Source organism: Chelonoidis abingdonii, chromosome 8, assembly GCF_003597395.2.
Source record: "Chelonoidis abingdonii isolate Lonesome George chromosome 8, CheloAbing_2.0, whole genome shotgun sequence".
In the NCBI taxonomy this organism is placed as follows: Eukaryota; Metazoa; Chordata; order Testudines; family Testudinidae; genus Chelonoidis; species Chelonoidis abingdonii.
In genome coordinates this window covers 42,416,239-42,432,612 of record NC_133776.1, presented here as the reverse complement: position 1 = coordinate 42,432,612, position 16,374 = coordinate 42,416,239, and the positions used below count along the sequence as shown (strand labels likewise).

Below are 16,374 nucleotides of genomic sequence, written 5' to 3'. Positions count from 1 at the left end.
TGGTAATAGTGTAATTTTAGTTATACACCTAAAGTGATTTTCTTGGGGGTGGGGGAAAGGGAGGGAGGGATGTGTGTGTGTGTGTGTGTGTGTGTGTGTGTAAGGGCTCTGACATTCCTGTCTACAAGTACCTCATCTGCTATCTTCAGATTTAAAATCACCTTAATGATATTCTGTGCTAACTATCAAATTTTTTCTCCAAGTTCTCAGTGTCATGTTATTCTCACCTTTATTCCTGCTTTCACAGTTTTCTCCATATTAACTTTAAAGATCCTACCTTGCATCTGTTTCTTCAAACTTAATTCTTGCCTGCAGATTCCATACCTCATCTGCATTCTGGCCTACTCCAGTTCCAGTGGTGCTGACCCTCTCATCTGGGTTAACCATGTCCCTTTGTCATAGTTAGGAGTCTGGAATGGAGATCTGTCCTGAGTGCCTTAGAGCTCTTTTTGTATCAACTTTGGATCAGGAAGAAAGAAATCTATTCTCTTTCTCTGCTTTAGGTGCGTGGCTGCCATCTTCTCTGCTTCAAGGAGGTGACACGAATCCTTGTGAGCTCTCAGAATGCCATTTTTATTTATTTCCTTTTGGAAATAGGTCCAGGCTATAGCTTTTCTTTTTTAGTTTTAAATTTCAGAAGTTTTAACATATCCATCCATCTAGCCATATTCACATAAAATAACAGAAAACAGGGCATTAATACAGTTTAACAATAATGTTGTATGATATATTCATAGTTAAATACTCCTATGTGTTATAACATAAATAATTCCCTAACAATCTACTCTCCCCTGCTTTAAAAAAAAAAGAAAAAAAAATAGAAGCATCAGAAGCCCAGTCTACCTGGAGTTGGTCTTTCATGAGGGCATTGCAAACTATGTCTTCAAATAGGAACTTGTGGATAGATTGCCTTCATGGAAAAACTGATATTAATGTTGGTTAGTTCAGTTAACCAGTCAAGGAAGATTGGGCGGGGGGGAAATAGCAGATTTCCATTTTCATAAAATGACTCTTCTGGCATCCATTTCTTGGCATTACTCGAACAGGGTAGATCTTGAAGAACTCTGTTTATTCTTCTGAAAGTTGAAGGAGGAAATTTAAGTGAAATAAAGCTAAACATATACATTAATCTTGGTCCAACATTCATTAATAGCTTTTACCTTTCCAGAATAAGATGATGGTAGAGACTGCCTTTCTCCATGTCTTTTGTCATTTCTCTGAGTATGACCTCCATGTTTGCAGATACTATTATGTTACAGGTTGAATCACAGAAACCCTCTTGGGGCTGCCAACTGATGTGCCAAGATTACTTCTGCCCCTGCTTTCCCTGCCTGCTTGGGACTCCAGAGCCCTGCCTAGTTGTTCCAGACACTGTTGCCGTCCACACATGCAGACCCAGGTCTGAACCATGTCCCACAAACTGCAGGCTTAACTGAAAGCAGTTTAAGAAGTGTTCCAAGCAGTCTGGCCTCTGCCCCCTGACTGCCTCCCTCAGAACCTCTGACCCATCCAACCCCCCCTTTCTCCTTGTCCCTGACCGCCCCCTCCTGGGACCCTTGCCCCTTATCCAGCCCCCTCAGAACCCCACCCCTATCAACCTGCCCCTGCTCCCTTACTGCCCAAACACCTATCCACACCCCGCCCCCTGACCTTTGCCCCTTATCCAACCCCCCTCTGTTTCCCATCCTCTGACTGCCCCCTGGGACTCTCTGCCTCTTATCCAACCCCCCCGTTCCCTGCCCCCTTACCATGCCGCTCAGAGCGACATGTCTGGCAGCCACACTGCCCGGCTGGAGCCAGACACGCTACAACACGGCAGCATGGCTGCAGGGAAGGGGGAGACAGCAGGGGAGGGGCCAGGGGGTAGCCTCCCCAGCCGGGAACTCAAGGGCTGGGCAGGGTGGTCCCATGGGCTGGATGTGGCCCATGGGCCATAGTTTTTCCATGTCTGATTTAAGTGGTTCCGAGTAGTAACAACAGAACAAAGTGAATTACCAAGCAAAATAAAATAAAACATTCAAGTCTGTATAAGACAGTAAGAAAACTAAATACAGATAAAACCTCACACTCAGAGGTGGTCCAGTAAGCTTCCTTTTACAGACTAGTCTCCTAGTCTGGGTCCAGCACTCACTCACCTCTCTCCCCCGTGGTTACTGTCCTTTGTTCCAGTTTCCTTCAGGTATCCTTTGGGAATGGAATGGCTATCTCTTGAGCCAGCTGAAGACCAAATGGAGGGGTCTCCCATGGCTTAAAAAGACTTTCTCTTGTGAGTATAGACCCCCTCATCTCTCCTATGCAAAGTCCAGCTCCAAAGTCCATACATGTTCATGCATGATTCAGTTTTTACAGGCAGCAGCCACTGCCCACATGCTATATTGAATGTCTCCAGGAAGACTGCTTATGTGGATTGGAGCCTTCTAAGATCTATAGGCGCCAACTTTTCCCAGAGCTGATGGGTGCTCGAGCACCCAGCCCCTTGCCCCGCCCTGACTCCACCGCTGCTCCACCCCCATTCCAACCCCTCCCCCAAAGTCCCCTCCTCAACTCCACCTCCTCCTTGCTCCTATTGAACCCCTTCGCCGAATCCCCATCTCCTCTCTTGAGCATGCTGTGTTCCCGCTCCTCCCCCATTTCATGGTGGCAAGCACTGGGAGGGAGGGGGGGGAGAAGTGGGACGTGGCGTGCTCAGGGGAGGAGGCTGAGTGGAGGTGAGCTGAGTTGGGGAGCAGGGCAGGGCAGGGAGCTGCTGGTGGGTACAGAGCACCTGCCAATTTTTTTCTGTGGATGCTCCAGCCCCGTACATTCCTTTCTAAGAAGCTGACCAAATGCCTTGCTAAAGTTACTTAAAATCAAACAAGTATACAACCAATATTCATAACTTTGAATAAAACAATGATACATGCATACAAATTAGACAGATATATTTAGTAGATCATGACCTTTACATAGATATTATATGGCATACGTAGCATAAAACATATTCCAGTTATGTCATATGTATGTTCATAAGCATATTCCCATAAAGCATTATGGGGTGCAACGGCACACTATCTTTAATAAATCAGAGCATATCCTGATGTCTAAACAGATTATCTTTTTGATTGAATGATTGTATTTATGATGGATTTGATCTATAAGAAACAACCATCACTTGAGACTTTGACAGAACATACCCCTGTATTCACACCCTACACATTATTGTAATAATCTTTGTTCAAATTCTGTCTTGTAAGGGTATCATTTTAAAAGTCCTAATTTGCTGATCAGTGTCATCCTGATAAAATGTATGTGCAGACATTGTATGTGAAGAGTCCACTTCATGGTAGTGTTAACACATGTTCCAAACTGAGGTTGGCAAACAGGTCTGTCGTAAACAAAGGAATTTGTGCTCTGCTTAAGGCATCAAGCAGGAAGGGAAACAAAGGAAGCTCAAACAGGTAAGGAAAAAGCAGCCGGGAACATCCTTTCACATAGACTTTTTGTCTCCTGGTACTCAGCTGGAAATGTTTTTCAGGATGGGGACTGAGACTATAAAAAGGAGGGACAAACACCTCAAGGCAGCCTTCTCTCTCTCGCTCACTCTCTTGCAGCCTATCAGTTCACTGCATCTGAAGGAAGCAGCCATTGGACTAGGGGAGAGGTCCTGACCTCAGAAGTTTAGTCAGTCAGACTGCTTTGCTTTGAATTTAACATAATTTGTTAAGTTAGGCACCAGTAACATTTTATCGTTTATTTTTTTGTAACCATTTCTGAATTTGCCTCATTACTGGTACTCACTTGAAATATATCTCTTTGTAGTTAATCAATTTATTTTATTGTTTACCTAAAACAGTGTGTTTAAATTGACATGTCTGAGAAACTCCATTTGTGGTTGCAAATTGTATGCATACTGTTACTTTTAAAGAAACTGACCTATTATAGCTGGTATTGTCCAGGAGGGGCATGGGCAGTACAGCATATACGTTTCTGGGGGAGAATCTTGGACTGGGGGTGTTTTGGGGTCACCCTGCAATATAACCAAGTCTGGTGACAGCCAGAATAGAACCCAAGTATGGCTGGCAGGTTGCAGTTATACACAAACACGCAGGGTGGCTTGCATGCTGGAAGGCTCTTTGTGAGTGGTCTAGGTGAGAACTCATTCAGCAAAGCATTGTATGACACCCAAGATTGCAGGGCAGGGTAGACACAGCTGCTCATTAGTTTAGATTGTATGCTAGTGTGTCACACAGACTTGTTCCAATTTATCCAAAATCCTCTTATCTCACCAAAGCTGGGAATGGGTGACAGGGGATGGATGACTTGTTGATAATCTGTTCTGTTCATTCCCTCTGAAGCATCTGGCATTGGCCACTGTCAGAAGACTGGATACTGGGCTAGATGGACTTTTGATGTGACCCAGTATGGCCATTCTTACATTTTTATATAAGTGGTTTATTGCAGATGGTGGTGTATTAAAAAATAAGGGATTTTTTAGAACGAACAGAATATTATCTGCATATAAACTAATCTTGTGCTCATTATTCCAGATAATAATTCCTTCAGTGGAGGATGTCTGTCCGATGTATGCTGTTAGCAGTTCCATGTCTATATCAAATAGTAGAGGGGATACTGAAAAGTAGGGGAGAAAATAGCATTGGTCAGAACAGAAGCAAGAAGTGATTTGTAAATAATATAAATTGAAGTCAGAAAATTAGGTTCAAATCCTAATTTTCCCAGGATTGCTTGAAGCCATTCCACTCAATTTGAAGGCCTTTTTAGCTTCTAATGATAGGATAACAGGTGGAACATCAGTTGTTTGTCCCTGATGGCTTAGTAGAGCCCTATCAAATTCACGGTCCATTTTGGTCAAAATCATATGACTGTGAAATTAAAAATCCTAAATGTCATGATATTAGCTATTTAAATCTGCAATTTCCCAGTGTTGTAATTAAGGGATCCTGACCCAAAAAGGAGTGGGGGGGGGGGAAGCTCACAAGGTTATTATATGAGGGGATGCGGTACTGCTACCCTTGTTTCTGCACTGGTGATGGTTCTGCCTTCAGAGCAGGTCAGCTGGAGAGCAGCAGCCCAGATCTGAAGGCAGAGTTGCTGCCAGCAGCAGTGCAGAAGTAAGGATGGCATGATGTGGTATTGCCACTGTTACTTTTGCGCTGCTGCCTGCACAGCTAGGCCTCAGTCAGCAGTCACCACTCTCGAACCACCCAGCTCTGAAGGCAGCTGCACAGAAGTAAGGGTGACATGGTATGGTATTGCCATCCTTACTTCTGCGCTGCTGCTGGCAGGGCACTGTCTTCAGAACTGGATGCTTGGCCACCAGCCGTCGCTCTCCCCACTCAGCTGCTATAATAAATGTGCTGCCCCTGCAAATTTGCCGCCCTAGGCCTGTGCAATAATACGCCACTGGTGGGGGACTGTACAGCAGTGCTGGAGGAGATGCTAGTGTGGGGCTGCCGGGCAGCCCCATGTTCTGCTCCTTTCACTGGTGCAGTTCCCAGGAGATCAGGGCCGCCCTCAACCCTTCCACACAGCCCCATCTCCTTAGTCCTCCTGCCTGGAATCTGTATAGGAGCCCCACCAGAGGACAGGGCTGGGGGCAGTACAGAAGCCGTGCTGGAGGAGCTGCCAGCGTTCTGCTCCTTTCCCTGCTGTATTGCCCCCAGCCCTGCCCCCAAGTCCTGTCATCCAGCGGTAGGGTGCCCAGACAGCAAATGTGAAAAACTGGGAGAGAGGGTGGGGAGTAATAAGAGCCTATATAAGAAAGACCCCAAAATCGGGACATTGGGTCATCCTATCCGGCGGCGCTGCTGTACAGACGGTGGAGAGACAACTCCATGGAATGGGGATGGGGATGAGGGCGGGCTCCGGTGTCTTTCTGTACCAGTTATACATAGCTTACTGGTATGGTGTACTGTACCACCATTCTTGCACCACTGCTCCATAGAAAATAAAATGATCTCCTGCCCATCAGACAAAGAAACAACCTCCCACTGCTCTCATACATCACCCATCTTACCCTTCATTTCCCAAACTTCCAGTTTGGGCATGTTCCAATCCCGGATGGTGTGTGCCTTCATCTTCATCCTTTCTCCCCCCCCATATGAATTAATTAGGAATTTGCCAGAAATATACCTATATTTACCAAAATACCTACATGTGCCAAAGTATATAAATGAATTAAATATATTGCTTCATAGTTATGAATGCATAAATATATAGTAGTATATAAATACTAATATTAAATATACATATCCATACTCTCAGACTAATGAAGAAAGGTAAACATGAAGTGACATAAATGATTTTGGCTCCTGCTACTTGATGAGCCCTTTCAGTTTCCACGGAGGCAAACCAGACTCAATCTCAGGACCCCAGAGAGTGTGTTTTGGAGAAGGCTAATCATGGTTCTTTCCTTCCAGTAATTCAGGGACCCTACAAATAACTACAAATTATTCCTGTGTGATCTGTTCTGAAGATCTTTTTGTTTCTCCTCAAGTCTACTTTAGTCTTTGCCTTACAGAGTGCCAGTCTCAGGATATTAGAGACATAAGGTGGGTGAGGTAATCTCCTTTTATTTAAGGAAGCATTCTCCATTTTAACCTCCTTCAGTTAGAAAGTTCTTCATAGCAACAAAGTCCTGTGTGAGAGACATCTGGGTTTCCTCAGCCTCGCTTTTCTTTGGAGAGTTGAGCTTAGGTCATTTGGCATTTCTATTTTTCCCAGCAGGATCCACAGAAAAGTTATGATTTAATTATATGGGCGCCTTTAATTGATGAGGATTAGTGTATGGGCATTGAGGAAATCAGAAGTTAGTTGGCCATCTTCTGTACAGGTCATTAGGGGTTTGTTATAGAAGTGGATGGGTGAGATTCTGTGGCCTGCATTGTGCAGGAGGTCAGACTAGATGATCATAATGGTTCCTTCTGATCTTAAAGTCCATGACACCTCCAGATGACTCTTAAACTTAGATAGCAAGATAGGGGTTCTGGTGGAAGTAGATATTACAGCTGCCAACTCAGATATGAGAGAGAAAGTTGTCGTCTCAAGCAAGTGCCCTTCTAACCATTTTTTTCTTTTGTATTTTGAGCCTGTACATCCCAGATGCACATAAAATCCATGAACATTTTTCAGAGAGGTACATGAAACTTCTTTTCAAAGGGAGAAGAGCCACAAGTCTTTATATAACAGGAACAGCAAAATAAAAAAAATAAAATTTCTCACTGTGTATGTGTGAGAGAGAGAAAGGGACCCTGCCAGCTTCTTCAATAATTAAGGAGAGGTTGGGTTTCTGGAGGGCTAGTACTCTTGTACTTGCTTCTCTCTTGTCAAGCTTTTTCCTCCTATACATCCTGACCTGGTTCTTGCCTTTGGAGAATAATTACACTTCTTCGTGGCTCATGATAGTTATGCCCTATTTTGTTATCCTGATGGTCTGTCCTGCTTGAATCAGATGCCTTTTATCTGCAAGGAAAATTTCAGCTCTGATGGCTCACACTTCTTACTCTAATTCACATATTCAATCAGATTTTCCAAAATCATTCTTTGAAATAAACTGATGTTTTAGAGTGACGGAATACTTGAAGTCAGTAATGTGAGAATAAAAGCATCAGGCGATTTTAAAGTGCTACTCTTGAAATGACTCTAAAACAAGGTATATTGTGTTCTCAGTAATTTCCAGAACAAATGTTCTCAACTTACAAGTAAAAAGTTTTTTTTCTGTCAGCCTGACAAACTCAACCTGAGATATATGGACATGACACTGTATTCTTCCTAGCTTGCTCATCATCACTATAATGACAGATAGTAAAGACTTCACAAGTCATACTCTGACCTGTTGTGTCCTGTTGCCTTCAAATATTCTGCCTTCAGTGTGTACCTATGCAACTGCATTTTCGTTAGGTTTGAATAGGTATAAAATAAGAACGGAATTTGGCCCTGTGATTGGAACTTGGCTAACAAGTCTGTCTGTGCATGAGGCAGAATGGAATCCAGCAAAAAGAAAAGGACTACTTATGGCACCTTAGAGACTAACAGGTTTATTTGAGCATAAGCTTTTGCGGGCTACAGCCCACTTCATCAGATGCATGGAATGGCATGCAATGGTAAGAAGATATATATACATACAGAGAACATGAAAAGTTGGAAGTTGCCATACCAACTGTAAGAGGCTAATTAAGATGAGCTATTATCAGCAGGAGGGGGAAAAAAAACCTTTTGTAGTGATAATTAAGATGGCCCATTTCAGACAGTTGACAAGAAGCTATGAGGATACTTAACGTGGGGAAGTAGATTCAATGTGTTTAATGACCCAACCACTCCCAGTCTCTATTCATGCCCAAGTTAATGGTATCTTGTTTGCAAATTAATTCCAGTTCAGCAGTTTCTTGTTGGAGTCTGTTTTTGAAGCTTTTCTGTTGCAAAATTGCCATCTTTAAGTCTGTTACTGACTGACCAGAGAGGTTGAAGTATTCTTCTGCTGGTTTTTGAATGTTATGATTTCTGATGTCACATTTGTGTCCATTTATTCTTTTGCGTAGAGACTGTCCAGTTTTGCCAACGTACATGGCAGAGGGGCATATATCACATTGGTAGATGTGCAGATGAATGAGCCCCTGATGGCATGGCTGATGTGATTAGGTCCTATGATAGTGTCACTTGAATAGATATGTGAACAGAGTTGGCATTGGACTTTGTTGTAAGGATAGATTCCTGGGTTAGTGTTTTTGTTGTGTGGTTGCTGGTGAGCATTTGTTTCAGGTTGGGGGGATATCTGTAAGCGAGGACTGGTCTGTCTCCCAAGATCTGTGAAAGTGAAGGATTGTCTTTTAGAATAGGTTGTAGATCTTTGATGTGCTGGAGAGGTTTTAGTTGGGGGCTGAAGGTGATGGCTAGTGGCGTTCTGTTTTCTTTGTTGGGCCTGTCCTGTAGTAGGTGAGTTCTGGGTACTCTTCTGGCTCTGTCAATCTGTTTCTTCGCTTTAGCAGGTCGGTATTGTAGTTTTAAGAACGCTTGATAGAGATCTTATGGGTTTTTGTCTCTGAGGGATTGGAGCAAATGCGGTTGTATCTTAGAGGTTGGTTGTAGACATTGGATTGTTTGGTGTGTCCTGGATGAAAGCTGGAGGCATGTAGGTAAGTATAGCCATCAGCAGGTTTCTGGTATAGGGCGGTGTTTATGTGGCCATCACTTATTAGCACAGTAGTGTCCGGGAAAGGGCTCGCTTGTGTGGATTGGTCCAGGCTGAGGTTGATGCTGGGATGGAAATTGTTGAAATCATGGTGGAATTCCTCAAGGGCTTATTTTCCATGAGTCCAGATGATGAAGATGTCGCCAATGTAGCGCAAGTAGAGTAGGGATGTTAGGGGCCGAGAGCTAAGGAAGCATTGCTCTAAGTCCCAGAGCAACGCTGATACTACAAAACTGATAAAAGAAGTGAACAATAGTAAGTAAACTATCTTTGTCACTATAGCATATCAGATATGACTTTAAATATGCACAGAGGAGTAGGAAGGTGCAATGTAAACAGTAACTGTTCAGAGTAGAAATGCATTTTAAAGATTTGTTTGGTTTATAATCAGGCTGTGCACTTCCTTCATCTAGTCTATAAATATTTAGTTTCTCCTTCAGAGCTCTCTTTCTCCACACAATATAACTACAACCTCTTACATTCACACAATGGCCTGTATTTCTCTGCTAAAACATAGTTCAGAAAACCACCTCAGACAATTTATACAGGTTGTTCCACTCTTTCTAGTTCTCACCCAACATAGGTATTAAAGCTAATTAAGGGGTTTGGGGAAAGAACTACAAAATCATTCTACCTAAAGAGAATTAGGAAGCTATTTGGGTGAAGATACAAAAATAACTCCAGCTCTTCCAGAACAAGATTGTTAGCTGGTTCTACTGGGCCCCTGAAAGACTGGCAAGAGACTGCCTCATACAAAGTTAATAAAAGCTTGATGTGTGCTCAATAACAAGAAACATTCTCACTAAAAGTGTGCCTATGCCCCAATTCTATCCAAAAAAGTTATGACTACTTGGTTTTTCCGATATACTGTAACTATGCTTTTTCATCCGCGGTGAAATGTTTTCTAATATCATTAACAATTATAGAAAGAGTCTTTATTAGGAAATAAGTGATCACCGGGGATCCTCTCTTTCCATGAAAATAAACCAAAATTCTCAGATAAAAATCTGCAGTTTTTCTGCAATTTAAAATGAAATGCAATTTAGGTCCCCTAGCCACAATATATATAGGTATCAGTTAACATAATGTTTTATTGATATACAGTAGAACCCAATTTATCTGAGCTTCCATTATATGGCTCTCTATATTAACTGAAACACCAGCTGCACCAGCCCCAGCTGCCCAGAGGCTGTCTGCCCAAGTCCCAACCACTGCCAACCCTGGGTAGCTGATTGGTCTACCATAAGAAAATAAGAATGGCCCTACTAGGTCAGACCAAAGGTCCATATAGCCCAGTATCCTGTCTTCTGACAATAGGCAGTGCCAGGTGCCCCAGAGGGAGTGAACATCCCCTGTTGCTCATTCCCAGCTACTGGCAAACAGAGGCTAGGGTCACCATTCCTGTCCATCCTGGCTAATAGGTCCATCAATGGCTATCTTCCATGAATTTATCTAGTTCTTTTTTGAACCCTGTTATGGTCTTGGCCTTCGCAACATCCTCTGGCAAGGAGTTCCACAGGTTGACTGTGCATTGTGTGAAGAATACTTACTTTTATTTGTTGTTTTAAATCCTGCCGCCAATTATCATTTATGACCCTATTCTTGTGTTGTGAAAATAGTAAATCCTTAATCTACTTCTCTCTGTAACCAGTCAGGATTTTTATAACCTCAAATTCATCTCTCCCTACCATCTTCTTTTCCAAGCTGAAAAAGTCCCAGTTTTATAATCTCTCATACATTAGGAGGCCATTCCCATATCTCGTAATTATTTTGTTGCCCGTTTTCTGAAACACTTTTCCAATCCCATATATCTCTTTTTGAGCAATGGGTGACACATCGCATCACAGTATTCAAGATTTATTAGATGGCAACATGACATATTTTTCTGTTCCTATTATTGATCCCTTTTCTTAATTTTCATATTCGTTAGTCTTTTTGATCTGTGCTGGCTTAAAAGACTTGAGTGGATGTTTCAAGAACTATTCCACAATGACTACTAAATCACTTTCTGAGTGGTAACAGCTAGATTTAGCACTCCATCCATTTTGTATATGTATGTTGGGATTATGCTTTCCAATGTGCATTACTTTGCCATTCTCAACATGAAATTTCATCTGCTATTTTGTTGCCCCAGTCACCCAGTTTTTGAAGAGATCCTTTTGTAGCTCTTTACAGTCTGCCTGGGTCTTACTATCTTTAGTAATTTTGTATCAATCTGAAATTTTGGCCACCTCACTGTTTTACCCCTTTTTCCTAGATCATTTATGAATATAGGTGAATAGGACTAGTCCCAGAACAGACCCTGGGGACACACTATTTTACTTCTCTCCATTCTGAGAACTGACCATTTATTTATTTATATATAGCGACTGGATACGCGTAGTGTTAAGAGCGCCGCCCTTATGATACGGGAGACCGCCCTTTGATACAGAACTGGGATCAAATCCCGGTTGTACCCAACTTTCCAGTAGGGTCCTATTGGGGCAAAAGACCCCCCTAAACACTTCACCTGCCTACTCAAATATAGAGTGACGTGAACTAGGAGAGTCATGCCGGCTCGGACGTCGCCCGGATTAACAAGGTCCGCGCCAGATGTTGAGAACCAGGACAATCTGATGAATAAGTGGGCTACTGGAACAAACCATTCATAGACAAGACAAGAGAACCTGGAATTGATGGAATGCTACTACAACAGTAGACCTAATGACAGGGGATATATGAAAACGTAATGAGGGGACTATGGATGGACAAAAGACCTACATTCACACTTACTGAAGAAAACAGCTAGTATACCCAACACTTCAACATAGTAAAGAGGAAGCTGCTTTCACAGCTTGGAGATAGACCAACTCCACATGTACATCCCAGACTCAGAAGACCTGGAAGAACAGTGATGTGCAGTCCACACCTGAAGCTGAAACTTCACTGCTACTCCCTTCCATTGCAGAGCACAGCAGCTGATATGAGGCATAAGATCCATTGATAAACTAGCTACAGTGCAATCCTCAAGACCGATTAACAGGCTCAATGGAGAGTACCACAGCTATATGTAGAAGATGCCAACAGAGCCCTCATGACAATCCCTACTGACCACCGTAACTCAAACCAATGAACGAGTATACCGCTAACAGCCTCTGTAATCATCTGGAGATGCTTGGGTTACACAATCAAGAAACAACAGTATGTACCCACCCTGGGAAAAATGATGTTGGAGATAATTCAAGGCGAACTTGGAGAGAGTTAGTCAGCTGGGAACTTACAGAAAGGTGTAGAGATAAGGATAGACTCAGCTCTGAAAATACAAGGGCTGACTCATCTGAACCCTAGAGACTGCTAAACAAAGGGCCGCACAGCACTGACGATACCAGGACTAAGAGATACACTAGAGAGAAGCAGAGGCCAAAAAGAAATGCCCTGTTCTCCAAAGAACATCCAAGTGTACTCCAACTGCATGCAACACAACAATAACTGCAGAAGCCACCAGCAGCAGAAACGAACAGGTATTGGAAGAATCATAGTGGAGAAAGAGAAAGACTTAACACAGTGCAAATGGCTGCAGACCTGAGAACAGAGCACAGCAATCTCCCAGAACAGAAACCAGTCACCATCACAAGTAAGAAGACATCCAGCAGCGGGTCAATGAACATGAAGAGCTGGACAGCACCTGGACCAGAACTGATCCACACCTACTGGCTAAAGTAAACTACAGCAGTGCATGAACGCCCTAGCAGCACAGGTGAACCGCTGCTAGCAGGCAGGCCTCCCACCAAACTGGTAACTCAAGGAAGGACAGTGGACTGATCAAGAAGACCCCTGCAAGCGGGACCAAGAAAACCCTCCAACTACCGCCAATTAACCTGCCTCCCCACAACATGGAAGTCCTTTCAGGCATCATAGCTTTCAACTACAGACACATGGGCCTGTACAGAGCACAAGCTCAGAAGGGCATTGGGAACAACACAGAGCTCAAAACACCAGGTTGCTGCCATAGATAGACAAGTCGCCCAAGACTCAAGGTCTAGACAGACAATCTTGCACGCACTGGATTTGACTTACAGGAAAGCCTACGACTCAAGTGCCGCACACGTGGATCTGTGGAATGTCTGGGCGCAGACAAAGTCAAACAGGAACTAAGGACCTTCCTCAAGACTCAATGGGAATAGGAAGAAAACACTAGAAGTCAACTCAAGGCAGCTTGGACAAGTGTGCCATCAAGTGTGCACTATAACCTAACCGTGATGCACTGTCCCCGCGTGTCTGCATAGGCTTAAACCCCAGCTCAGATAATCACAAGGACTGGATACTGGGATACAGGTCAGGAGTGGAACACCATCAGCCACCTCCTCTACGTGGATGACATCAGCTGTATGCTAAATGACGAGACATCGACTCGCTAATCCACCTGACGCGGATCTACAGTGAGGATATCGGGAGTCATTCGAACTGAGAAAGTGTGGCCGGATGGTAGTGAAGAGAGAAAGGAAGGTAGTCAAGACTAGGAATGGGTGGGAACTGCATCGCGGGCCACATAGCAGACATCGACCAGCTACAAACCTTTGGCGTCCCACAGTCGACATGGAAACATGAGAGGAAGCAAGGAAGACAGCAACATCCAAGTTCACCAAAGATAAGACAGGTTCCTGAGTAGCCAGCTCAGTGGGAAGAAAACAAGATCACGCCATCAAACGGATACACCCTGCCAGTCATCAGATACCCGTGCCATATAGTGAAGCTGGCCAAAGGAGGACTGGAGACTGCGATGTGAAAACCCGAAGCTCCTCACAATGCACGGAGGTTTTCCACCCAAGTCCAACCACCAGAGACTGTATACCTAGCCGGAAAGAAGGGGGCGGGGCTTGGTGAGCGTCAAAGCCTTGTTCCTGGAGAAACCCGGAACATCGCAGGAGTACATCAGTATGTATGGCCCCCAAAGATGAGCTGCTGAGAGACCTAGCAGCAGCAGACTGGGAGGAAGAACCAAGCAGAAGAAGTGTCGGCAAACAAGACCCTGCATGGGATGTACCCATCGAGAGAGTAGCTGAGGTGGCTGACACTGGGAAATCCTTACAGGGCTGTGAAAGGGTGACTAAAAGACAGCACTGAGGCACTGATCATAGCAGCACAGGAACAGGCACTGAGCACCAAGATCCATGAAGCAGGGGTCTAACCACACTAGAAGGACCCAAGCTCAGACTGTGCAGAGAGGCCTCAGAGACAGTTCCAACACATAGCTGGGCAGGATGTAAGATGGCAGGCAGGACAGGCATACACTGTAACGACAACAAGATGGCTGGCATTGTGTACATGGAACATTCTGCACAGCGTATGGGCTAGACCTCCAGACCAGAATGGGAGATTCACCGAAGTTGATGGAGAATAGCGGGCTAAAGATTCTTGGACTTCCAGATCCAAGACGGACAGCAGGTACTGGCCAATCAACAGACATCGTGGTAATAGACGAGGACCAAAGACAGCGGTGCGTTGATAGATAAGCAGTGGCAAGTGACAGCACCATCAGGAAGAAGGATATTGAGAGCTGAGGAGAAGTACCAGAGGCCTGAAAGAGAACTAGAGAGGATGTGGAAAGTGAAGGCCAAAGTGGTCCCAGTGTGGCAGAGCACTCGGGGCCTGTGACTCCTAAGCTGGGTGAGTGGCTCCAACAGATCCCAGGAACAACATCAGGGCTCTCTGTCCAGAAGAGTGCAGTGCTAGGAACAGCTAAGATACTGCACAGAACCCTCAAACTCCCAGGCCTCTGGTAGAGGACCCGAGGTTGAGGAAGACACATACCACCCATAAGGGTGAGAGGGGAATTTTTTTTTATTTTATATATATATATATAAAGTATATGCTTTATTTTTTTCACAAAATATAAAAATTAAAAATGCTCTGTAAAAAATGCAAATCCGCATTTTCTGTGGCAAATGGATTTCTAGGATCCCTGATGATCACCCCTAAGTAATAAATTGTTAGAAGAGTCAATGAACACGGTGCTAAAGCAGAAATTCCTTCTAATTATTAGAACCAGAAGCAAGAAATAAAACATTATTAGTAATGGAAAAGTTCCATTGACTGAGACACCATTACAGTATATGGCATAGCTTGTCTACCTCTGTATTTCTATTAAGACTTATGAGACCAGGCCCAAATTTTCAAATCCAGGCACCTAAACCAGATACCTAAAGCAATTTAGATTGCTACAATCTCTTTTTTTTGTTCTGTGTTTGAACGGCGCCTAGCACAATGGAGTCTGTGACCAGGTGCTATGGTAATATGACTAACACAGCATATAGACATCTGGACAAGTGTCTGGATTTCCGGAGTTGCTCACCACCTGTATCTTCCATTGACCTGCTGTTGATGTGTAGCCCTACTTACCTCCAGAGTAATTTTGCATGTGCCTTTTTGTATCTCTAATCCAGTCCTTGTGGCTTTTTTCCCTCCCTTTGCTGTATATTTAATTATTATACTCAAAGTACACTGAAAAGGCCATTTATGCTACATGGATGATGGAAACATATGATGTTGGGTTCCTTTTCCTCTGTTGGAGTAAATGGAAATAAGATTTTCAAGGATATAAGCAGATATTTTTAATTGTGCTTTACAAATAAGAAAAAAACATTCTAACAGTTGCAGATATTACTGTATTTCATAAACTATTTATTCAGCCCACAGTTGAAATGAGAAAAGGATTTATTAGCCAAAACTAGGATTAAGAAAGCAATAATACTCTTTAAAGATAACACTGTTCATTTTTTTTTTATTTTTGTGTCCCAGTGACCACAACATTCATTCTTCATCCAGATGGAGATTTTACAACTTAGTATTACAGCCTGATGAGAGTCAGACCTTAAATGCACAGGCAACCCGCATTTTTAGTACGAAATACAGATTTATTGAGAAGCCCAGTTTTGAGGAGTTGTATTACAGGTTTGAGCATTTACTACTAATAAAAATGGCTCTGATAGCTGTATGGGGAATATGTATATATCTCTGTGTTTGCCTCAGTTCATGATATGCTGAAATGTAGTAAAATAATAGTATTTATAATCTTTACTACTACTGCTTGAAAAACCAAGCAATAGTTTACAAATTGCAGGCAACGCACTCACGATGCATCATATTTCTTCATACGCAGAACAAACAAACCAAAAATTGGAAAGAGTAATATAACATACTGATTGTTCTTT

The 16,374-nt window shown here is 43.3% G+C and overlaps 1 protein-coding gene and 1 pseudogene across 1 annotated transcript in view; one reads left to right on the top strand and one right to left on the bottom strand.

The window, feature by feature from the left end:
* Positions 1-335, bottom strand: part of LOC142047223 (uncharacterized) — a 30,344-nt pseudogene extending 30,009 nt beyond the window's left edge.
* The window catches only part of CLSTN2 (calsyntenin 2), a 693,642-nt gene that overhangs the window by 67,273 nt on the left and 609,995 nt on the right, over positions 1-16,374 (top strand). The gene's annotated exons all lie outside the window — the stretch shown is intronic.